Source organism: Castor canadensis, chromosome 10 (genome assembly GCF_047511655.1).
Source record: "Castor canadensis chromosome 10, mCasCan1.hap1v2, whole genome shotgun sequence".
In the NCBI taxonomy this organism is placed as follows: domain Eukaryota; kingdom Metazoa; phylum Chordata; class Mammalia; order Rodentia; family Castoridae; genus Castor; species Castor canadensis.
Window position 1 is genome coordinate 108618755 of NC_133395.1, and position 26208 is coordinate 108644962.

The window sequence follows — 26208 nt, forward strand, 5'->3', positions numbered from 1 at the left end:
TTTTGCCATCAGAAGCACAACTGAAGGAGGCAGTCCCCAAATGAAACTCAGAACCAAAGTTGTTCTTCACTCCTTTGCACTGTGGCCACAACTCTCCTGTGGTTTGTGAGTTTGCAAGCTAAGCTAGCAAACTCTCAAGCTTTTGAGATGCATGGTGTGTGCAGACTTAACACAGTGTCAGTAGCTCCCCTTCATGACCAAATTCCTTTGCAAAGTGGCTTTAAATGACCTGTCCACCAATCGCCCTCTCTGTCAGTTGGCTCTTCTATTTTCCTACTTATCTGTTTATCCTGTTAAAGTCAGAACTTAGCTAAACAAAATAAAATGTCACCCTGTACATATATTTCATTTATTTCCTCATTTCTGTGTAGAAGTATTGTAAAACACTATTCTTTAAGATTCTGCCTAACATCTCTTTCTTCTATGAACTTAATTATTTCCATTTATTATAGAATCCACTTAGCATTCATTCAGTCACAAAACTTTTTTTTTGCACTTACTATATACATGGCAAAAAATAGGATTGGGGCCACAGATGAACAGGTGGTATTCTCTCCCCTCAAGGAACATATGGTCTAAGTGGATAAGTGAACAAAATACTGTGGTCACTGCATGGGATGAAAGGACCAGAGGGGTACACTTAAAGAAATAGCAGCAGACAGTACTGAATTTACTGAAAGATAGTGTCTCCAAAGAATCTTAGAAGATGAGGAGATGTCAACCCAGGCCAGGCATCCAAGGCACGGAGGTCAGTGCCAGGCCTAGACACAGTATGCCAGAGACTTCGCTTGTCATTGTAGCTTCTTTTGCCTAAAAATTCATAATAGTCTGTATGTCTCCACCTTCAGACTGACTTCAGACCATCTGAGAAGGAATTACCACCGTGTGGCAGGAGATGGCTTCTAGAATTCTTATTATCACTATTAAACCTGATTTATTATTTGTCTTCAGTCCTTTTGAAGTGTGTTAAAGTGTTCCTTAAGTGAGTGTTCACATCTACTACTTGATTTTTTACCTCTCTTAGTTCTCTGGAAAGAGGCAGGACAGGAGGCAACCACTGAAGCAAGAATGAAATGCAAAGAGGAAGTGAGACCGGGCCAAGTCCCCAGACTTCCTGTTAGGAATCGTCTGTTAACGTCACCAGGGTGTAGACAGTAACTTTCCTAAGGACTGAGGTGGAGAGGGAAGCTGTTGGCTACAGAAAAGACACAGTAACTGGCTTCATTTCTCCCTCCCCACCAAAGGGTCTCTAGAAGTCACACAGCAGGTAAGCACGCACCAGGCAGGGTGGGAAGCTGGCTTGCACCTGGTAACCAGGTGGAACTCAGTTGGGCTTGCAGTCATGGTTTGGAAGAACCAAAGAAAATCTTTTACTTGTTTTCTAAGCGTTACTACTAGTGAATATACATTTTGAAGCAAAAAGACAAGTTTTAAGTCATATGTTCTTAAACCTTTTATTTTAAGCAACTGGATGGTCACTAATATTGCCTCATTAAAATTGACCGTAAATATATATAATGTTTAGTATAAATCTCTGCACAGTTTCCACATCGCCTGCACATTTATATCCCATCTCAGAAGCCCACTCAAAATTAGCAAAAGAAGAGTGTGAAAGACAGAAATAGTATCCAGCCCTTGCTGAATGTCTCAGTTAGTAGTGGAGAAGCAGTAACAGAAATGTTTCTTCGTGTGGCCCTGTTGCCTTTTGAAGTTATTTTCATCTTTCACTGTTGTGACCCTCCAGCTGTTTTTGACAGATGGAAACAGAGGCAGGTTGCAGCCAATCAGGTGACACAAGTCACACTTCCTGTTGACGCTGCATCCCAGGCACAATCCTTTCTTTTTTCTGCCAAATCCTGTTTTCTTCACAATGAATGCAAGTCTTTGATCATACCTTAAAATAGCCAGCACATTCCTCACTCTAGCTTTGTGCCAAAGTCAGTACCCCAGAGAGGCGGTAAGCAGAAGTCACTAAAGCCAGTGCCACCGGGACCAAGGAAGTGGAGTAAGAGGTGGCAGGGGCAGGTGGAGGACCACCTAAAGAGGTGGGAACCCGCTGCTACAAAATAGTGCTGTGCTGGAGCCAGGATGGAGGATACACTGCCCATGTCTTCCCAGACCCCCGTTCAGTGTCATCTCCATAGCTCAAAATGGACCATTTATATCACAGAAATTGGCAACTGCTACAGATCAGTGCTTCCACCCCTTCCCCACTCACAGAGTTGATTATTAAGCATTTACCTGCCTAAGAGCTTGATAATTCAATTTTTATTAATTGTATCTGAACCAAAGGAAGCTCATTTACTCCTCTATCCTGCCCTGAGGCACCAAGACTGAGTGCCCCTGCTCTGTGGGGGGAGGTTACACTTTCATTGGCTCTGTGCCAAATTTGAATGTTCCTCCTTTTTCCCTTCTTTTCTCTTGTCCCTTCAATTCCTGACTTTTGAAGGGAAATTCCATTCAGGTGGTCTGCCCAATTATTGCAGAGGAAAGAAGGAAAAGTATATAAGTTGCCAACAGGTGTTTGAGGAATCCCTCTCAGTCAGAGTTACCTTCTCTTGGTTGAAACTCTCCAGCCCACCGCTACTGTTAACACCTGTGAAATTGTTCAATAAAACAATCCCACAAGTCCTGTTCCGTCTCTCGAATGTGTAGTCTGTTACATTTCTTGTCAATGAGGCAGCATATAATTCATTTACAGGGCCACGTGAAGTGTTCATGAGTAACAAATGAAGATGTAGTTCAAACATTCTTGACGGGTCTCCATGTGCTTACCAGGTTTATGGATCCCTTTCATGGGAATGCACTTTACAAAGTTGCATTTGTGAGTTGTTTATTCAGTGAAGAAAGGTATTCATTATACTTTTGTCATTGTCATAGACATGAATTAAAGGGAAGAAAAATAATCACTGGAAAGAGCTAGTCCAGATTTTTGCAACTTGAAGTTCTGCATTTAAAAAAAATCACTTCACTGGATAAAATAAAATAATCGTAAGCATAGTGGTACTTTTTTCCTTTTAATAAAACAATTTTCAGTCAATACTGGAGAAGCTTGAAAAACAAATCTCATGCACTATCTAAAATTAGGTTCCTGAACTGGATTCACAGACTCCAAGAAGGTCAGGGATAAAATTCAGGATGTCTGTGAATGTGAATGTGAAAACAATTACATTATTTTTATTCAACTCCAACTGAAATTTAGTATGTCCTTCAATTATTAATATAGGCAACAACCAGTAGAACTGTTAGCAGTACCTGTCTGTCATGAAGAGAAATCACAGATATTTTCTGATCAAATTACAGTTGTTGCAGATATCTAAAAACATTGTTTATATTCATTACTTCTTCAAAATTATAGTAATTATTAGATCCACTGCTAGGTTTTGTTTTTAAAAAGCACATACATTATTACATCACACATTTGACTTTTATATATTCTGATAACTATAATTCCATATAATTGGGTTCTTTTGTAAACCCTATACATTTTATTTTATGCATTTAAAAATATGGCAAGAAGGGGTCCACAGATTTTATCTGATGCCAAAGGGAAAAGGATCTGAGGCATTAAAAAACCCTTAAGAGCTCCTATTCTAAAATTGACCCCGAATTTCATTTTTTCATTCATTTGACAACAATTGGTAACATTTAAGTATCTTCAAACCCTACAACGTTCCAGGAATTAGGAGCACAAGAACAACAGACAAATTCCTACGTTCAAAGACTTTATTATTCTAGAGAAGAAACTCAGTTTATTTTTCCAGATAGAGTAAGGTAACATTCAGTCTCAAAAGCAGCAACAGAAACCCACAGGTAGCCTAGATCCTCGCTTCTCAAAACATGCTCCAAAACTCCAGCAACTTGGGCATCACATGGGAATGTGACAGAAATGTATAATTTCAGGTTCCAACACACAATTTGCATTTTAATAAAATCCTTGGGAATTTATTATAAAGTTTGTGAAGTGCTGACTTAGTTTTTAATCCTGCATACTACCAACCTTACTATTTCCTTCTTCCTATCTGACCTGACCAGAAATCTGATAAAAGCACCAAAGAATCAGGAAACACTAATAGATTCTAGAACAAATTGATTGGAATAAGGCTCATGAAAGAGAGGGTGGCTCTTTTGAGAATTCTATTTCCAGCAGCACAGAAAAGTAAAAATTCAAGCTAGAAAAAAAAAAATCGTGATTGAAAATCTTGTCACATTTCTCTCATGCTTAATTTGGTCACTCCTTTATATGAAATAAGATGAACTCATCTTGTTTAATGTTACCTCAATGGAGTGAATTTGGCTACACCATTCTTTCACTCAAAGAACTATTCATAGATTTCTTTTCTCAAGCATGTTATTTATACTCTGCCTAAAAGTAGGTCTCCCAGTTATTTGGAGTCCTGTAGCATCAACAGAGTACTTCTTTAATTTTGATTTGAAAAACAAAACTTTCAATTTGATTTGAATTTCCTAATATAATTTTGGGAGAGAACCCCAAAGTGAGAAGATTGAAAAACAATGATATGTAAGAAAAGACATTAGAATCCAGAGATTGTGTTCTATGTATGGTAGAGGCTTCTGTACTCATGTCATTTTGCATATACATGCCAGTCATAACCATTATTAAGGTATGTGGTTTTCAGCACATTTTACACTCAAGAAATTCTTTTGTTTAATTAACAAGTAAACTGAGGCTTAGGTCATTAACTTGAAAACTTGTGGCTTCTCCAAACTGCTCTCAAGTAAAATATTTACCAAAAGATAACCCCACTGCAATGAAAGAAGCTGAGTTTTATGTTCGGTACATTGCGTGAAATGCTATTGTCGTCAAAGTTAATCACCAAGAAAGCTAAGGCTAATAAATGGCTTAGATGAATTGGAAAATTTGATCTTTACTTGGATTTAAATTAATGGAATTATGCAGTATCAAAGACAGTACCTCGCTAGGATAGTTTAATGTTAACCACGTTCATAATAGTCTCAAAGGACATTGTTCACAGAAACTCTGAATTACCTGATGAAAAATTGCATTCTACCAGTGTTTTTGCAAGCAAAAATGCAATGTCCAAAAGGAAGGGGAGAAATAAAATTAAACTCTATCATCCCATAAAACACAAATAATCCCAAGCATCTCCAAAAGCGCATAGATGAATAAAAAGTTGAACCATACCAAATAATTCCTGGAAAGCAGGACATGAGTAAAGAAGACACTGTGACCACACCCTCCCCATGTGGTTGTATTCAGCCTTGGTTTTAAGAAGCAGAACCCAACTAAGTTAGACCAAGTCAAGAGAGGTTATTTCAAGGACAAAGAGGAAGCAAAAAAGAGGATAAGGTCTATTGGACATGAGGCCCATTTGAATTGAGATGTGCTGGAAGTATAAAACACACTTTGAAACACAAATTTGGAAAGATACTTTCAAAATATAACGTAAAAATTGTTGCATTGATGACATTGATAATATTTTGGATAAATAAAATATATCATTAAACTTAATTCCCTGTTCCTTTTAAATTTTTCTCAGTTTAACTACTAGAAAATATAAAGTTGAATATGTGTGTCTTACATTTGTGCTTCATGTATTTTGTTTTTGAGATGGGTAGGGGCGTGGACTCTTGTTAAGTTGCCCAGACTGTCCTTGAACTCCTGGACTCAAGTGATCCTCCTGCTTCAGCCTCCTGAGTAGCTGGGACCAAAAATGCCACTGAGCCTGACTTCATGCTAAATTTCTACTGGACAGTGCAACTCTAGAGATATTGGAGTTCAGGTGTATGTTCGGGGGCAGGGATTATCTTTATGCAAAACAGAGAAAGCATCAGGAACTGAGAGTAGGCAATTTCCTTTAGAAAGAAGCATAGGCCTGACCAGATACAATCTAGTAAGAGAAATCAACAAGCCTGCACTCTGGATAGGACAAATCAATCCTAGAAAGCATTTTCTTTCCTTCTCCTGTCTCCCTCCTTTCCTCTTCTTTTCTTAGTCTTTCCTTATTCTCTCTTTTTGCTTTCTTCCTTCTCTCTCTCTCTCTCTCTTTTTTAGAGAGAAGAACTCTTGATTATACTGAGTAGGTCAAACAAGAAATCAAACTCTGGTTAGCCACTTATTATAATGCTTTCCAAAAAATCCAACAAGTAAAAGAACAAAATTTTTAAAACTAAACGTTCAGTAAGCTAAAACCTGAAGGTAAGTTCCTAACCCTGTCCTAAGAACAGCCATTCTGTTTGCTGCAGGCAATAAGGCATGTTGCTGTGCCTTGCCCTACTGAATTTTTCTTCCGGATCAGCTTCACAGAGTTAGAGGTGATTCTTAGAGGTTTGTGGAGACCATCGTTTATGTGCATGTCAAACAGATTGCGTTTGTAACATTTAATGTCCACAATAACAATAATAAAACATGCTGGCGTGCGCTCTGGGTAAACACTTTCTTCTGAAGATAGAGCCAGTGAAATGTTTTAGGAACTTTGACATTTATAGCTGTATTTATAATCTTTTTTGGATCATTTCCTCACAGAGTCACATGTTTGTATATTTTAAATTCTCTGGAGAAATAAAAATGTTTAAACATAACATAATGATATGATATGCATTTTATGAGCACTTGCTCACCATCTAAGAATGAGCAAAGAGCATTGTATGGTGAATCCTGAGAAGGGTTTCTATATAAATGCTGAATATCCTAGTTATATACCACAATGTCCTCAAAATAAGAACTAGAAAGGGAAAGGGGACATAATATTTGACTCTAAGACATTTGTTGTTGTTGTTGTTTTGTTGATTGAAACCAGACTACACTAAAAACAGGAACCTAGACTTTGCTCATTTGGAAATAAACTGGGGAGAACTTTTGGACAGACAATTACATGTTTTGTACTTTCTAAGAAAGTGAAGAAGACCTGGAATTTTATTACTCCTCCACAGGTACACATCACATGAATTTACCTCCTGTTTATTTCTTGAAATTTCCTGGTCTGCAGCTCAGCTGTCAAGATGTCTTCATTATGGCCATAGGAAAGGGTAATGATATAATTATTTTAACAAATGAATGACTTTTTATTTTTAGCTAAAACAATGAGGTTTACTTTTAGTAACCATTTAGCTTTGTATACACCAATTGTCTTATATGTGTTAATTTACTAAATACTCACAGTCTTAACAGTAAGTGACCAAAATGGTAGTCAGACTAAGAGATGTTCCTACTTCAATATATGGTCTAGGAGTGAGAGAGTATGGCAATTTTAAAACAATATTAAGTTCTCTGACATTCTGCCTATGAGAGGCAAGGTCCATATGCATTGTGCTTGAATCTGAACCAACTTTATTGATTGGTTGACCAATAGCATGGCAGAAATGATTCTGTTGGCTTTAGAGGTGGAGCCATAGTGGGTCATTCAGTTTTGACTCTGTTCTTTTGGGATATTCATCTTTTGAAAAACATAAAAAATGTGATATGCATTTTGTGAGCCATGCCTTGCTATCTAAGCATAAGCAAATTTGTATCAGATAGATAATGTAGCAATATCATGACATGATTTGAGGAAAGCACATGTTACAAAATAGTATGAAACACCAATCATCATGCTTAAGAACCACAAAAGGATCTAGGAACACTCACCTTGCAGCAGTCCTGTTATGTGAGGAGCATGAGGCTGCCATGTTGTGAGGAAGCTCAGGCTACAGTTTCAGGGTATTTTTTTTCTTATGTAAAGTTAAAAAATATTATTTCTAGACTTTTAAATTTTAAAACATACTTCATAGTTTCTTCATTCATATGAAGTTTTCCTTCAATGATATCAGTCCAGGAACATAGACTCTATTTATTCAGGTTTCCATTAAGTTTTGTAATTTTTTTCATCCAGGTTTTCCATATTTGTCATTCATTTCTCAGAATTTAATTCTTCTGATAATATTGTGAATGGCTCAATTTTTAAAGCCCTATTTAGTTATTGCTAGGACATGGAAATGCCATTGATTTGTGGGTGCTGATCTTGGAACTAACCTCGTTTATCTGTCTCAGTTTACTTGATCTGCTGTAATGAAATGTCACATACTGAGCAGCTTAAGCAATGAATGTTTATTTCTCACAGTTTGGAGGCTGGAAGCCTGAGAGCAAGGTGCCAGGACAGTCTGGCTCTGGTGTGGGTCCACTTCCTGGCTGCCTTCTTACTGCTCCTTTCACGGTGGGGAAAGAGAAGGAGGAAGCTTTCCCTTGTCTCTTATAAAGGCACTAAAGCAATCATGAAGGCTCCATGATTTGTGACCTAATTGTGTCCCAAAGACCCTTCTCCAAATACCATCACAGTGGGGACTAAAGTTTCAACAAACAAATTTTGAGGTGACACAGATAACATTACCAGTTGTCACTTGTTCTCTGGCTTGCTGATGATATCATCTGTGAATAATGACTATTTTGTCTCTTTCCCAAGTTCACAGCTCTCATTTTTTCCTTATCATTTCATTGATTACAACTTCCAGTAATGTTTGAACAAGTCAAGGGGATAAGAAGCACATTTTTCTTGCTCCTGAATCTATTATTTCATTGCTAAGGATAACACTAGCTATGATTTTGTGATAGAAAGCTATAATAAAATAAAAGAGGTAACTCAATTTCTAGTTTTCCTGGAATCTGATTAAAAGTGGATATCAGATTTATCAAATATTTTTGACATCATTAAGATATGGTATGGATTTTCTCCTTTAATCTATTAATGTAGCAAAATAAATTAAAATATTATATATATTCAGCCAAGACATATTTATTGAGCACCTACTATATGCCATAAACTATGATAAATCAGAGAATAAAAATGAGAACAAAACAGACAAGTTTTTTGCACTCAGGTTGATCAATCTTTTCATTCTTATGATAAATGCTATTTGATTTATATGTGTTGCTTTTTATATGCTACTGGACTTGATTTTATTTTGTTTTGCTTGGGATTTCTGCATCTGTATTCATTACAGGTACTAGATTATGTTCTCTGGGCCCCATTCAAAACTGACAGCCCTACAAGTTCTCAGTAAATGAAATGGATCAAAGTATAGTGTTTCTCCCTATTTATTCATGTCTTCTTTTAAGTCCATAATAGATTTTTGTAGTTTTCTTCCTGTGGCTCCTAAACATTTCTTCTTAAATATATTTTCAGATAATTTATTTTGTTATTAGTGGGATGTTTAAATTAAATCCTCTGGTTAATTGTTGCTGGTTGAGTTTTATAGATTTGGCTTATGATTGGTCACCAAGCCTTAATCTCTTATTAAGGCTGTTAGTAGTTCGTCAATTGCTTTTTCCTGTGTTTGAGACTCTGGGATAGATAATCATAATGCTAGTAAATAACATTTGCCCTATTCTTTAATAACTAATTTTTTTCCTTTGCCTTCTCTTATTTCATGGGTTAATACTTCATTTTTTTCTTTTAAAGTGAATGTGCCTAGAATTTTATTATTCGGTATCATGTACTGAGGTAAATATTTTACATCAACTTGAGAAAGAAGACTTATTTCTATTCTAGCTCTATTTATCAAGAATTTTACTAGAAATGAATACTGCATTTTTCATTTTGTTTTATATACATTGTGATAATCACTCCATTTTTTCTGTGATATATTGATGAATTCACAATATTGAATTACTTTTGCATTATTGGAACAAAACCTGTTAGAAGTTTCCTTGTATTATCTCATAAATAGCTGGATAAATTTAGTATTACATTATAGATACTGGCATCTATATTTGTGAGACTAATTTGTCTTTTTCACCTTTTTTGCAAATTCTGTCCATTTTTGGTGTTAGGATTTTACCACTAGCATTTGAATTGGAATATTTGACCTCACTCCACATGTTTTAATGTCCTCAAAGAATTGAGAATTAGCTAGAGAATTATCTGTTCTTTACAATCTGAAATACTATTTGCGTTTCAATCTCTTTTTGAGAAAGTTTTCTGTTTCTTTACCAGTTAATAATCATATGTGATATGAATGAGAGTGAGTCTTACACCAAGATTATCAACTGTTTTCATATCCGAGATGATGCCTCCTTTTTTATCCCTAATTTTTATCTCCTATTTATCCTTGATTAAAATAAATAGAGGTCTTCTACAAGGAAAACTATACACTTCTGAAGAAAGAGATTGAGGAAGACTATAGAAAGTGGAGAGATCTCCCATGCTCATGGATTGGTAGAATCAACATAGTAAAAATGTCGATACTCCCAAAAGTAATCTACATGTTTAATGCAATTCCCATCAAAATTCCAATGACATTCATTAAAGAGATTGAAAAATCTACTCTTAAATTTATATGGAAACACAAGAGGCCACGAATAGCCAAGGCAATACTCAGTCAAAAGAACAATGCAGGAGGTATCACAATACCTGATTTCAAACTATATTACAAAGCAATAACAATAAAAACAGCATGGTACTGGCACAAAAACAGACATGAAGACCAGTGGAACAGAATAGAGGATCCAGATATGAAGCCACACAACTATAAGCAACTTGTCTTTGACAAAGGAGCTAAAAATATATGATGGAGAAATAGCAGCCTCTTCAACAAAAACTGCTGGGAAAACTGGTTAGCAGTCTGCAAAAAACTGAAACTAGATCCATGTATATCACCCTATACCAAGATTAACTCAAAATGGATCAAGGATCTTAATATCAGACCCCAAACTCTTAAGTTGATACAAGAAAGAGTAGGAAATACTCTGGAGTTAGTAGGTATAGGTAAGAACTTTCTCAATGAAACCCCAGCAGCACAGCAACTAAGAGATAGCATAGATAAATGGGACCTCATAAAACTAAAAAGCTTCTGTTCATCAAAAGAAATGGTCTCTAAACTGAAGAGAACACCCACAGAGTGGGAGAAAATATTTGCCAACTATACATCAGACAAAGGACTGATAACCAGAATATACAGGGAACTTAAAAAACTAAATTCTCCCAAAACTAATGAACCAATAAAGAAATGGGCAAGTGAACTAAACAGAACTTTCTCAAAAGAAGAAATTCAAATGGCCAAAAAATACATGAAAAAATGCTCACCATCTCTAGCAATAAAGGAAATGCAAATTAAAATCACACTAAGATTCCACCTCACTCCTGTTAGAATAGCCATCATCAGCAACACCACCACAACAGGTGTTGGCCAGGATGCGGAGAAAAAGGAACCCTCTTACACTGTTGGTGGGAATGTAGACTAGTACAACCACTCTGGAAAAAAATTTGGAGGCTACTTAAAAAGCTAAACATTGATCTACCATTTGATCCAGCAATACCACTCTTGGGGATATACCCAAAAGACTGTGACACAGGTTACTCCAGAGGCACCTGCACACCCATGTTTATTGAGGCACTATTCACAATAGCTAAGTTATGGAAACAGCCAAGATGCCCCACCACTGACGAATGGATTAAGAAAATGTGGTATCTATACACAATGGAATTTTATGCAGCCATGAAGAAGAATGAAATGTTATCATTTGCTGGTAAATGGATGGAATTGGAGAACATCATTCTGAGTGAAGTTAGCCTGGCCCAAAAGACCAAAAATCGTATGTTCTCCCTCATATGTGGACATTAGGTCAAGGGCAAACACAACAATGGGATTAGACTATGAGCACATGATAAAAGCGAGAGCACACAAGAGAGGGGTGAGGATAGGTAAGACACCTAAAAAACTAGCTAGCATTTGTTGCCCTTAACGCAGAGAAACTAAAGCAGATACCTTAAAGCAACTGAGGCCAATAGGAAAAGGGGACCAGGAACTAGAGAAAAGGTTAGATCAAAAAGAATTAACCTAGAAGGTAACACCCACGCATAGGAAATCAATGTGAGTCAATGCTCTGTATAGCTATCCTTATCTCAACCAGCAAAAACCCTTGTCCCTTCCTCTTATTGCTTATACTCTCTCTACAAGAAAATCAGAAATAAAGGCAAAATAGTTTCTGCTGGGTATTGGGGGGGGAGGGAGGGGGCAGAGTGGGTGGTAAGGGAGGGGGTGGGGGCGGGTGGAGAAATGAACCAAGCCTTGTATGCACATATGAATAATAAAAGAAAAAGGAAAAAAAAATAGAGGTCTCTATGTTTGATTCTTTTTTTCTATTTACTATTTGCCTTTTTCCAAAGATCCACTCTCAAACTTATTTATTCCTTTTTGTTTACTAAATTTAAATTTCTGCTTTCATCTGTGATTATTTCTTTTTTGTTGTTGTTGTTAAGTTTGTCTTGTTTTGCACAGTTTCTCAAGTTACTGGTTTAATTTGCATGTTTCTTATATTATTTAAAAATAATAAAAGTACATTTTATGAATTTTCCTGATTATGCCTTTGACTAAGTATCCTAGGTTTAAATACAGTGTTTTTATTTTTGTAATTTTCTAGGTATTTTGTAATTACCCTTTTAATCTCCAGCTTGACCTAGAATTATACAGAACATCGTTCTGTGTTGTCACTGTCAAGAGAGAATGCTGAAGTGACTGGGCATGGGTGGCTCATGTCTGTAATCCCAGCTACTCAGGAGACAGAGATCAGGAGGATCGTGGTTAGAAGCCAGCCTGGGCAAATAGTTCACAAGACCCTATCTCGAAAAACCCATCACAAAAAATTGGGCTGGTGGAGTGGCTCAAGGTGTAGGCCCTGAGTTCAAGCTTCAGTACTGCAAAAAAAAAAAAAAAAGTGGGAGAAAAAATTTTATTATTATTATTCCACTATTAATTTTGCTGCATTTTGATCAAAGAATATAGTCTGTGTAGATCTGCTTTTAAGAAAATTCCCTGTTTTCTTTGTGATCTAATGTACATAAAATTTCATTTCACGAATATTTCAAAAGAAAATATATTATCTACTTAAGGTTACGGATTCCCTTGTGCATTTTAAAAATCAACTCAATAGATTATACTATTAGATCCTAATTTACTATTACTTTTCTTTTGGGGGTCAAGGGGAGAGGTTGAACTCAGGGCCTTGCATTTGCTAGGCAGGCACTCTACCACTTGAGCCATGTCCCCAGTAATGGTTTACTCTTTTGTAGATATCATTGGTAGAAAACTATTGTTGATGTGTCATGACCCAACTTTTGCCATTTCATATACCATTATATTCGTAATAAATTGCATGCTCGTGCTTACTCCAGCTGGCTTGTGCTTACCTTCTTTGCTACTTCCTTTGATACTTGTCTCTGACTCACATTTATTTTCTTTTCCCCTTTCACTCTCCTAATGTAAAGATACACATCCTACTTTAATTCTGCTAAGGTTATCTTTAAACAATAAACAACTCTTTCTCCGTCTGTGTCAAGGGGAGTCAGTGTCTACCACTCTTCCACACAAGCAATGAAGACATCAGGGTGCCATTCTTGCCTATTGCATTTGTTATACTGTCTGGGAACTGAGAACCAAATTCTTATTTGTTAAACTGTTTACATCCTATATCTTCTCTTTCCAGAAGTATTCATCAGTTTTGCAAACTCTGTTGTAGTTATGACATCTTTACAACAACTTAGACTTGACCTCACATGAAACTATTTCAGTGCTTTCTGCCACTCAATTTTATAGCACACTTTCCTTATCCCGGAGGTGTTTTTATTGGGGTCATTTCATGGTTGTCTGGAAAACTTTTCTTTTTTTTTCTCATGAAGAGAACTTGGTTGAGTTACTTTCTTAGGCTTTGTATTAGAGAATGTTTTTCCTATTGGATTCAAATGTGAGTGACATATCCAGTCACAGCAGTCTTGGGTCTTCATTTTCCCCAAAACTGAACCGTCATTTATACTGTTCTATTATCATCGGGTCCTGAGTTTTTCTTCCATTGTTGCTAACCTGTTATTGTTTGTGGTTTTTTAAATTATGTTTTATTTTTTCCTATCTTCAGGACTCCTCTTTGAAATTAAAATTCTGGGTGTCTATAGGAATTGGTTTCTTTGTGTTAATTTTATCTAATGCATATGAATTTCCTCAGTTATTTTCTAGGCAAAATAACTTTGCCTAGAAAGTTGTTTTCTAGGCAATCAAGGATTATTGCTATTTTTCTAATTGCTCAGGTGTCTTCTTTGGGGATGTTCATTTTACCCATGTTGAATTGCCACTTTCTTGCCCTCTAAATCTATCATCTCCTTTCTCAGTGTTTTTATCTCATTTTCTTTAATTCTGGAAGAATGCCTCAAATTTGTTATTTCTATTACTGATTTGGTTATAAGCTGTGCCAATTAAGTGGTTTATTGATTCTAATGTATTTTCAATTTTGATGTTTCATATTCGGTTTCATAACATTTTCCCTTTGTTTACCTTTATCTCCATATTCCAGTTCCTCAGCCAGTTTCCTCCTCTCCTCCCTGTGTTCTTATCTCGTTTTTATCTCTTGCTTCATGGGATCCTTGAATGTTATTTAGATCACAAAGCATATGCTGTTTGAAATTTATTCCCATTTCCTGCAGTAAATCTTTTTCAAAGTATGCTCTTCCTCTGCCTCTTGAGTGCTATATTTTCATTTCTTAAAGTTACAAAATTTTTCACTTGCCTCATAATGAGGCTTTATTTTGCCTGTTTATTCATCCTTGAATGATGGCTATTTTATCAGGCCCATTATTTCTCTGCAAACAGAGTGAATAGATTTTTAGTGGATTCCATCATATTTTTTTCTACTGTTTCTCTCTTATGAATTATGCTGTATACTATTTTTCCCATTCAGTCTTTGAACACATTAATGGGAGACTGGCTTTAACTTTACATGAGCTGGGGTGTAGCTTTCTCTGTTTCTGGCAAGGTCATTATGCCAGGGTTAGATATGAAATGGCCTGTCCTAATATTTTTCCTTTCCCTTTTCTTCTTTTCTCGCCTACCTCCTCCCCACCTCTTTGGTTATTACTACAAAGTAGGCTGAAAAAGCCTTTTGACTTTACCAAGTGCCCCCTACTCCAAACCCCATCAGTGGTCGTAAGGTAAAAACACAAGTGGCTGCCCTCAGGCTCTGTAGGTCCTTCAAGGAGAAGGAGACACATGGACCCTCTGTTTTGGGGTATTATTAAAATGTCTTCAGGATTTGCTCTACTTTTTTTTCTCTCTCAAAGCCATATTACTTTCTCAATAACTGTCTTTTAAATAGGGTCCCACGTGCAAAACATGGTGTCATGTACCTGACATTTCCTGCATAGGAAAGGTATCCTTATCTAGCTTCCAGAACAGATATAAGATTTTTTAATTCTTTGTTGCTTTTCACATTTTAATTGGAATATGGAGGCTTCTGTGCTTTAGACACCATCTTTACCTGGAAAACAAGAATATGTAAATAAGCATAGGGGTCTCAGAGTCTGAAATGATCTCTCTGATGTGGTCTAGATCTTGGGTGCCAATGCAGATCCAGTATTCAGACAGACAGCCATAAGCCGTGGACTTCCAGGTGATCCCAGAGGCATTTGATACCAATCCCAGCCAGTCTCCTACCTTATTCCACTAAGTTCAAAGGCTTTTTTTCTTCTGTAGAGCTTATCATGTGATTTTGGTCCTTCGTTCTGTTAATGTGCTATGTTATGTTTATTGATGAATAACCATCTTCATAGCCCTAGAATGAAACCAACTCAATCATAATATATCATCTTTTTAATGTGTTATTGAATTTGGTTTCAAGTATTCTACAGAGTTTTGCATCAATAAAATTGGACTATAATTTTCTTTTTGTTTTTGTTGTATTCTCACTTGGTTTTGGTATTGGGGTAATACTGGCTTCATAGAATGAGTTTGCTAGTATTCCTTTTCTGTTTTAGGGAATAGTTTGAAAAGCATTTGTGTTGTTCTTCTTTAAAGGTCTGATAAAATTCAACAGTGAACTCATCAGCCCTGGGCTTTGAGAGACTCTATTACTACTTCAATCTCATTGCTCACTATAGCTCTATTTAAACTGCTTGTATTCTCATGGTTCAATTCTGATAGGTCATAGGTGTCTAGAAACTTATCCATTTCTTCTAGATTTTCCAGTTTATTGGAAAATAAGTTTTCAAAATATTCCCTAATGATTCTCTGAATTTCATTGGTATTTGTTGTGGTATCCCTTTTTTTCATCTCTAGCTTTAATTTGGATTTTATCCATCTTTCTTTTGGTTAGCTTGGCAAAGGATTTATAAATCCTGTTTTTCTTTTTAAAGAACCAACTCTTGGTTTAATTGATTCTTTGTACTGTTCCATCAGTCTTCATTTCATTACTTTTTGCTCTAACTTTTATTGTTCCTTTCCATTTCCTGATTTGGAGGGTTGGTTTGTTCTTTTTTTTTTTTTTTCTTTGTTCTGAAAGCTTGAGGTGCGTTATTAGGTTATTTATTTGAGCTATCTCTGAGTTTTAATGTAAGCACTTATGAGTATAAGCTTTCTTCTTAGCACTGCCTTTGCTATGTTCCAAACATTGTAGTAAGCCATATTTTCATTTTCACTTGATTCTAGGAATTTTCTTATTTTCCCCTAATTTCTTTAATGACCCACTAATCATTCAAAAGTGCATTATTCAGTGTCCATGTGTTCATGTATTTTCTGAAGTTTCTCTTACTGTTGATTCCTGATCCTAATCCATTGCAAACTGATAAAATACAAGAGGTTATTTCATTTTCTTGGTATATGTTAAGACTTGCTTTATGTCCTAAAATATGATCTATATTGGATAATGTTTTGTGGAATCCTGAAAAGAATGTGTACTATGTTGCTATTTGGTAGAATATTCTGTTAACTTCATTTGAGTTATAATACTTACTTCTGAAGTTTCTTTGTTGATTTTTTTTGCCTAGATGAACTATCTAATGGTAAGAGTGATATGCTGAAGTCTCCCACTAATCATGTGGTGAGGTCTATCTGTGCTTTTATGTCCAGTAATGTTTGTTTTATGAAATTGGGTATGTCAGTGTTTGGTGTGTACATGTTTAAAATTGTTATCTCCTCATTACAGATTTTTTCCTTTATCTATGAATTGACATTTTTTGTCTCTTCTGACTTGAAGTCTACTTTCCCAGATAAGAGTACAATGACCTCTGCTTGCTTTCAGGCTCCATTTGCTTAGAATATCATTTTCCAACCTTTCAATTTATGTCTATGTTTGTCTTTGCTATTTTTTTATAGGCAACAAATGGTTAGGTCTTTTTTTTTTTAATACAGTCCATCAGACTATGTCTTTTGTTTGGAGAACTGAGACCATTAACATTCAGAACTCTTACTAAAATGTATGTACTAATTCCTATCATTTTGTTGTTTTTGTAATGTTTGATTATTTCCTAATCCTAACTTGATTATCTATTCATCTAGTGAGATTTATTCTTTCTTGTGCTTTCATGGTTGTTTATCTTCCTCCTTTGTGAATAGGATTCCTTTAACTATATTCTTCAGTGCTGGGTTACTTGTCATGAATTCCTTTAGTTTTTTCTATCACGGAAGGATTTTTAAACTTCTCCTTCAATTATAAAGTATAGCTTTGTTAGATATAGTAATCTAGGTTGGTAGTTATTTCCTTTGAGGTCTTGAAATGCCTCATTCCATGCCCTCTTGCTTTTAAAGCTTCTGTTGAGGAATCTGCCATTATTTTGATGGGTTTACCTTTATAAGTGATTTGGTATTTCTCTCTTGCAGCTTTTAATATTCTTTCCTCGTTCTTAATGTTTCCTTGTTTTTAATGTTTTAACTGTAATGTGATGTGCAGAGTTTCTTTTCTGATCCTGCCTGTTTGGTGCTCTAAAAGCCTGGATTACCATGTCTTTCTCAAGATTTAGGTAATTTTTTGCTATTATTTTATTGAATATGTTTTCTTTGCCTTTAGCTTACTTCTACCTCTTCTTCTTCTATGTCCATGATTCATAGGTTTCATCTATTAATAGTGTCCCAGAGGTCTTTCATGTTCCATTCATACTTTCTTATTTTTTTCCTTATCATTGTCTGAATATTCTAATCCATCTAATTTGTCTTCAAGCCCTGATTTTTCTGTCTTTGAATTGATCCAGTCTATTGAAGAGTCTTTCAATTGAAATTTTTATCTGACTTATTGAGCCTTTTATTTAATTCAATTTGATTGCTTTTCAGGATTTCTGTGAATTTATTGAATTCCTCTTTCATATCCTCCACTATCTTCCTTATTTCACTCAGCTGTTTATTTATATTCTCTTTGAATCTACTCAGGTGCTTGTTTGTATCCTCTTTGAATTCACTTGGGGATTTGTTCATATTCTCTTTAAATTCATTCTTCATTCTTAAAATAATTCTTTGGAATTCTCTGTCTGAGATTTCAACCACTTTACTATCACTAGAGTCCATGATTGTTGAATTGTTGACTTTCAGAGAAGTCATGTTTCCTTATATTTTCATATTTCATGTGTGTCTACATTGGGATTTGTACATCTGAGGCCAGGTCATTCATTGGAGGTTTTAGTCTTTTGGTTGCAGTATTCTCTTTTTTAGGGGAGGGATAGAAGGGGGGAACTGGGCTTTGAACTCAGGGCCTCATGCTTGCTAGGCAGGTGCTCTTACTGCTTGAGCCACTCTACCAGCCCTCAGTTGGAGTATTCTCAATGTTCAGAAAGGGCTGGATAGTGACAGAATTAATGTGCAGTACAATTTCTCACTATTGGACTAGAAGTATAGCTCAGTAGCCATACATTAACTCATGTGCTCAGACACTGGGGTTGATCCCCAGCACCATTCAGAAAGAAAACTAGCTGGAGTTTCTTGTAGTTGATAGTGTACATGATGGTACTGTGTGGGGGCTGAGGGTGCAACTGGTCAAGGGTCAGTTGTGTGCTTCAGGACGGCTTTCATGTTAGAAACTCCCCTTCTTTGTGTACCAGGATCCATTACTGGCTGCAAAGAGCTTTGTAGCCTGTAGGCTGGGCAGGCTCCCACTTTCTTGGCATGTTATCATGAGTATTGGCAGTAATTTGTTTTCTCAGGTGTTGCGTCATATCTTCTTCCCATTGAAAAAGGGGCTACTTGATTACTTTATATTTAGAGAAAACTTATTTTTCCCTCCCAGTTCAGAGTAAGAGATAATTTTCATCCACAGCAGTTACCTTCCTGTGTCCTCAGAAGCCCTTTACTTTGTTTCTGCTTCTACATTGTTCCTCTCCACCTGTTATTTCTTCTAAAAAAATAAACCTATTGTTTAGCTCCATTCCATCTCTTCTAGTATCACATTGACCTCCAACTACTACTGTTTATCCTGCTCTCCCTCACTGTCAAATTTCCATTCTATTGCCATGAAAAACTAGTCTATGTTAGCTTTATCTCTTTTCTTTTTGTTCTTTACTCATCTCAAGTTTTCACGTTTTATCACTCTACTGCAACACCCAATATGAACTCTGTCCTGTCAATTGGGAGGTCACATCAACATGCTATGACTTTCTGCTGCATTAGGTAGCACTGACCACTTCATTTATAAACTTCTTCTGCTTAATTTTCATGGCTCCATTCTTCTCTATTCTCCTCTTCCTTGCTCTTTATTTTTCAAGTACTTTCCATTTTCTCCTTTTCTTTCTACCCAAATGTTAGGTCAAAGGTCCCAGCATTCTATTCTCTCTCTCTCTCTCTGTGTATATATATATATATATATATATATATATATATATATATATATATATATAAAATCAATCTTATTCATGTCCAAAGTTTCAATTAACATTTAAATGCTAATTGTTTTAAAATGTATGTGAAGAATTTGACCCTTTTTCTTATGCTCTAAAACTATACTTCTAGCTGAAATAGAATAGCTGTATGAGAACATTCCATAGGCCTCTCAGTGATTTTATCTCTCCTCCATTCTCTTGTATTCTTAATTGGTGACTCTGGAATCCCCATTTACAAAATCTTCCTCCCCACTCTCCCAACTTTCCCTTAAGGCTTGCATTCAACCAGTCACCAAATTCTGCATTTTCTACCATTTTGCTAGTTAAAAAAAACAACAACAACTTTTCTCTATTTGTGAGTAGTTCAGGCTCCCATTTTCCTTGCTTAAGTAAACTTCATAACTTTGTATTGTGTTTTTCACTCCATACATAATTTTAAAACAATGGTTATGTGTAAATGTAAATATGATCATTTATTTCCCATCTTAGATGCTATTTTATTCAAGACAAAGTCCACACACTTTATGATTCATACTGAATTCCATGAAATGTCCATAATGTACATCTGTTATCTCTCACCCTGCCTTTGCTGTTTCTTATTCTGGAATTTATCTTCCTTCCTTGCAATTTTGTCTTTCTGAAAAATTCCCATTCATCAAGACTCAGCCCAAACATTATTTCCACCTTGAATTTTGAACTTACTTCCTAGAACTATTTAATATGCCATTTCTTTATCCTCCCACAGCACCAGGTAAATACATCCTTATGCTGGTATTCAGCATGTAGCATTATAGTGTGCTTTTTTTCACTTCTCAGTCTCCCATGTGAAACTGAAAGGTCTTTGAAGACTAGAATACTGGTTTTAAATGGCTCATCTGACTCTTTAGGGTCATTGCAACTAGGCCAGGTGTTTCAGCTATCTCACTTGGTCATGCAGAACTTGAGCCATTTCCTAACTTCTTCCCCTGCACAGTCTTGCTGGTATTAACCCATAAAGCTCTGTGTTTGTGTTCAAGCAATATCACCACCAACAGAGGAAAGATGCTATAGTGTGGGACTCAACAGTAACTCATAAAGGGAACAGGATGACTTTTTCAAGCTGGTAGACATGGTGGGCATAGTAAGACGTAACTTAAGGAGGATACATGTTGTCAGTGGTAACCAAAGTGCTCAAAAAAGAAACTCTCTTTTTATCTGTTTTTTTTTCTTGACATATATTAATTATACAAAACAATGGGTTTCATTGTAACATTTTCATAAATGTAAATAATATACTATGATCATATTTCTAGGGCATAAATCATTGGTTTTTCCAATTTCCCTTTATCCATAAGTAGGACTGTCAGTCAAAGGCTTAAAAACAATGAATATGCCTCAGGTCAATGAGGTATTGATATTTGGTTAAATTTGGAGACTTACATGAATAACTTGCTGTGGGATTGATTTTTCATCAAATTCTAATTTTGTCTCCATTTTCAAGGTGGTTTCTCCACTCTAAACCTTCACTAGCGAAATATCAGCTCTCCATTTCTTTCATCTGTTGACCAGAAGCTTCATTATTATGGGCTACAATGCATATGAGTCAGAGATGTGAGCTGATTCTGCCCTTTATACCATTGGTATATTTGTGAGGATTCAGTCAGGAAAATAGACCCATGCAGAATATTCATACAGGGTAGATTTAATGCAAGTGGTTGATTGAACACTCATTGAAGACTAAAAGGGCAAAAAGAAGGCCTAGAAATAATGCTAAACACAGGAAGTAGCTACTACCCCAAGAGTTAAGGGAACCAGAGAGAAAATTTGAACTCACTACAACCTAAGATTAGAGAGGAAGGGTACCATGGTTTTAGTGCTCAGGAATGAGAGCACCAAGGCTGGTAATCAGGTCTTGGGGTGGGGTGGGATAGGGTCCACAAGGAGGGTACAGCCACAATGCTGGTGATGCTGCCTCTAAGGGGATGCCATAAGGGAAACTGGGAGTTTTCACCTCCTCAATATCATAATTCTCCAAGGGGATAGACCTCAGAGGAGAGTAATGTGAGAAACACTGTATTTCCCTATGCTGCTTCTTCCTTATCATCTTCCATAGCACTATGAGCACAAGGCACCATGTGCAGAACATACTGCACTGATGGACTGACAACTTAAATTAGAATGCATAATATGGCTATTCTTCATCTAAGGTAGGCTTTCCCAGCCTTGCACTATTAACACTTGAGGCTGCAACCAGGAACACTTGTTCCTTCCTATTATTGCCTATACTCTCTCTTCAACAAAATTAGAGATAAGGGCAAAATAGTTTCTGCTGGGTATTGAGGGGGTGGGGGGGAGAGGGAGGGGGCGGAGTGGGTGGTAAGGGAGGGGGTGGGGGCAGGGGGAGAAATGACCCAAGCCTTGTATGCACATATGAATAATAAAACAATTAAAAAAAACCACTTGAGGCTGGGTAACTCTTTGCTATTCGGAGTTGTCCTGAGCATTGTGGTATTCTGAGCAGCATCCCTAGCCTATATACACTAGATGCCAGCAGCAATCTTCCCCCAAGTTGTGACAACAAAAAAACACCATCAAACATCGCCACATAGGGGGCAAAACCACTCATGGCTGAGAACCATTGGTTTAAAGATAAAGAACAAAGTTTAAGCCTTTCATGGAGTTTCAGTGAACATTCCCTAATTCCTAGATTTATGTCCCCTCAGAAAGCAGAGTCCTTCTAATGTCTTCCTCTGCAACTATACCCTCCTTTCAGGAACACTTTACATCTTTCCACAAGAGGTCCGCCTATCATGGGTAGGTGGTTCTCCTCCTTTTCAGAAAAAAGGTAGTTGTTCTAACTCAAAACTTATGCTCCCCAAGGCCTGCTTTATTTGGTCTAAAATACCCTTATGAAGGGCTTCCTCACTCATTCCTGAGTACATTATGGCGCTCAAGCCTGGCCTTCCTCAAGATGTGATGGCAATGTCATTTCACCATTTATATCATTCAGGAGGTAACTGCCTACCTTCACATATAACCCACCCAAGATGAAGCTATACCTTTCAGAAATGGCAGCATGCGCTTGCACATGACAATGGAAAGAAACTTTCCATATGTACCACGTAATCTTCCTCTCCCTCCATCTAACATACTGCTGTTCTTTGTTATGGGTTCATCATCAATTTCCCTTTATTGGTTCTCTGAAGAACAGACCATGCTTTCAGGCTGTTGGTAGACAAAGGTCTCTTCAAACAACAAAGATTCTCAGCCCTCTATAGCTACATGCAAGAACTTTGATATCTTTTTTTATAACTTACGACATCATATTTTTTGGTAGAAGAGTTACCATAACTCCAATGGGAAAGTGATCAGAATAAAAAAATTCTTATTCAGAATCGAAAATTGAGATGGAAGGACGGAAGACATTCCTTTCAGTTATACTCACCATGGCTAATAATCTCTCTTCTACAGCTGTGCCCCAGATATTTATATGAACATTCCAGACCATCAGCTTTTGGTGATACTTATGGATAACTAGCAAGAACAAAGACTTGTTTATAAACATTATTGGTTTACTCAAATCTGAGTGACAAGGGAAATAACTCTAAATCAAAAAATCATGTAAAGCTACGCATGATGGCATACTCCTGAAATCCTAGTACTTGGGAGGCAGGAGAATTGTGAGTTTGAGGCCAGCCTGGTCTATATAGTGAGACTCTGTCTCAACAAAATGAAAAGAAGGAAGGAAGGGAAGGAGGGAGAGAGGAAAAAAGGAAGAGAGGGAGGGAGGGAAAGAATAAATTAAAAACCAACAGCCAACATCCTTTGTTGTTTTGAAAGCGAAAAGCCCTATGTTTTACATACAACTTGAACACTCTACCATATTTTAACTTGCATGTCTATGTTAGAGAGCATGCTACAATGCCTGTTTTAGGTTTATAAGTAGAGATAATTGTTATAATCTTTCACAGCATGGGATAGCAGAAAAGGCATATGAGTTTTAGGCAATTCTTTGCCACTAGCTCAATGTATCTCATTTAATCTTTGGTCTCAGTCTTCTCATTCATAATAAGTGAGTGGTGAAATGTTCTCTAAGTTTATTTTTCAGTTCCATGATTCTGTAAACCAAAGACCACCTTACACAAAACATGGATAAGATAACAAATGCTTCCACTAAGAGAGGGACAACATTAATCACTGTCAACATTCAAAGAGAATTTGACTCATTGTGCCAAACTGTATAAATCTTTGTCAGTGACTGTGGTGCAAGAGTTACCCAAATCCACTTTCATTTCAGATAATGGATTCTCACAAACAGCCAGATAGTAAACAGAACCTAGACAATTCTCTCCTTTTTCGGCTCATTCATTCACAAAGAGATTTATATAGCACAATGTTTGCCTTCAAACAAGCTGTTTTGTTGTGGTAAAAATAAGAGATGATGAGATGAAACAGTAATCTAACACTTCTGTGGAATACACTTTTTTCCAAACCAGCGAGAAATTTCTATTACAAAGTATTCTCTTTTGGTATGAATAAAAGCTGATCAATATGTAAACATTGAGATTTCTTTCCATAAATTGTGGATTTTGCAAAAATAATTGCTGTATGCCTAAGTAGTATTTGTTACTCTAGCTCATAATTACTCTATTTATTTCCCCATTCTCTCTTCATCAGTTTGATCACTTTTTTCTCGCTTTTGAGGTCCCAAAATACAAAAAGAGTTACAGTAAGTTTGTGAAAACAGCTTTACATAAGGGAATGATTATATTTTCAATTACCAACAAAGAACTAAACCAAGGACTTGAGTGCTGAAAAAACCTCCATGTATCATTAATTCAGTATCTACTTGTGATCAGTTATTTCATAAAATTGTGGGTACCCTGAAGTTTAATGTTTTGACATCTTTCTCACTCTTCTCTAAGCACTGGATGCTCTCCAGTTTTGCAGCTATTCCAAATACATTACAATGTTAATTACAATCAAACAATTCTATACCCAGTGACAGATCTTGAAGACTCAGAGTACCCAACATTATTGTCCTTTCTCTATGTAACAACACTAAATTTGAGCTACTGATGGCTGAGATCCCAAGACCACAAAGATTATATTTTCAAATCAACATGTCATATGCCTATGTAGAACATGTGAAGGTAGCATTTGATAACCACTTCTGAAGTTCTCAGTTCAATACTAGCCTTTATTATATGAAAAAAGTTGGTGAAGATAAGGCAAAAAAGGTTAAGTAAGAAGATAATATTTTGGAGAAAGTTATTGGGGTACTGTAAATCCTACCCTGCCTTCCAAGTGGGACAGGTTTTAGGCAAACCACATAGAGAGCTTAACATGAATCCGTTAAGCCTGGCTGTCTCAATAACTTTGTGTCTTCATCATCCTGAAAAATCTAACATATGAAGGCTGGCTGATGGTAAACTAAAGGAAGATGGGTGTATTTCAATCAGCCTGCATTCCCAGAATTTTTAGTTTTTATTTTGTTGCTTAACTTTTGTGAGTTTTCTATAACCAAAAATGGGTTTTTGCAAAGAAAACAAGCTGGAGTTGAGGTCGTCTTAGACACTATCTAAGAAGACTCTGTAGTGGGTGAAGAGACTTGAGAAGAAAGAAATTGGAGGTACACTATTGGATGACGAGAGGCTGAGGAAGTAGCTACGGATCTGTTGGGAAGATGTATTTACTCATTTCAAGGGAAATGTGTGTCAGGGGAACTGGTGGTATATTTTGAAGGGATCATCTCCAGACATGGAGCCTGAAACAAGAACTTGCAGACAGGGAGCTCATTTTGGAAAGTGAATGAAAAGACAAATAGTGAATAGGTGTGAAACAACAGGAAAGGAGGAAAAGCCTATGACTGTAGCAACTGGGATACAACTCCCAGTTGTGGTAGAGTGTGTCTCAAAATTGTCCACACAAGAGAAAACCAAAGATCTATAACACATCAACTCTTCACACTCTCATGTGTGTTTCAGGTGGGTTCTTAGAGTTGTCATACACAGAAACATCAGAAAATCCCAAGCACAGAAAGCAAAACAAAACAAAAAAAATGCATAGTATACTGGAGATAAGATGCTACAAGGTTAATCCTGAATCTTGTGTTTGTCAAAACAATGACTGAAGCAAAGACTCAGTCAAGAAGATGTGAGGGGAGGGTATCTCCAATGAATCCTAAAAAAAAGCATTCTCAAGGTGTCAGTTTTTAAACTGGACAAACAGCATAGAAGCTATATTATCACAAGAGAATTTGTCAAGATAGAAATTTTTTTCTACATTTCTGTTAGGCCTTTCCTCTCCTTACAACCTTATTTTATTAGTAGTAGTAGAAGTAGCAGTAGTTAAAATCATAGTACTGATGTTGGTGGTGGTTGGTGGTGGTCTCTATTCTTGTACACTAGAATAGAGATGTTAATTGTAAACCCCAACAAATTTTGTGACTTGAAGGGTATGGCAGATATTTGATTTTCTAAGATGATTTAAAAAGTCATAGGACTTGTCCTAAGGGAAAGACAAGAGCTGGTGCTCAGAATACACTTAAGGAAACAGTAGGCTAAAAATTAAGGCACTTTATTATTGCAATCAACATGGCATGCTTGTCTAATAAAACAGTTGCATATGAATAAAGTTTTGGCTTTGGCTGTGC

The 26208-nt window shown here is 36.4% G+C and overlaps 1 long non-coding RNA gene and 1 other non-coding gene across 2 annotated transcripts in view; one reads left to right on the forward strand and one right to left on the reverse strand.

The window, feature by feature from the left end:
- The first annotated feature begins 1174 nt into the window (after positions 1-1174).
- LOC141411340 (uncharacterized) overlaps positions 1175-26208 on the forward strand; it is a 42956-nt gene continuing 17922 nt past the window's right edge. The window contains exon 1 of the long non-coding RNA XR_012436104.1: positions 1175-1267. This is a non-coding gene — a long non-coding RNA (uncharacterized lncRNA). The remainder of the gene's footprint in view (positions 1268-26208) is intronic.
- Positions 7492-7595, reverse strand: LOC141413259 (small nucleolar RNA U13). Its single transcript, XR_012438054.1, has one exon. It is a non-coding gene; the product is annotated as a small nucleolar RNA U13 (small nucleolar RNA).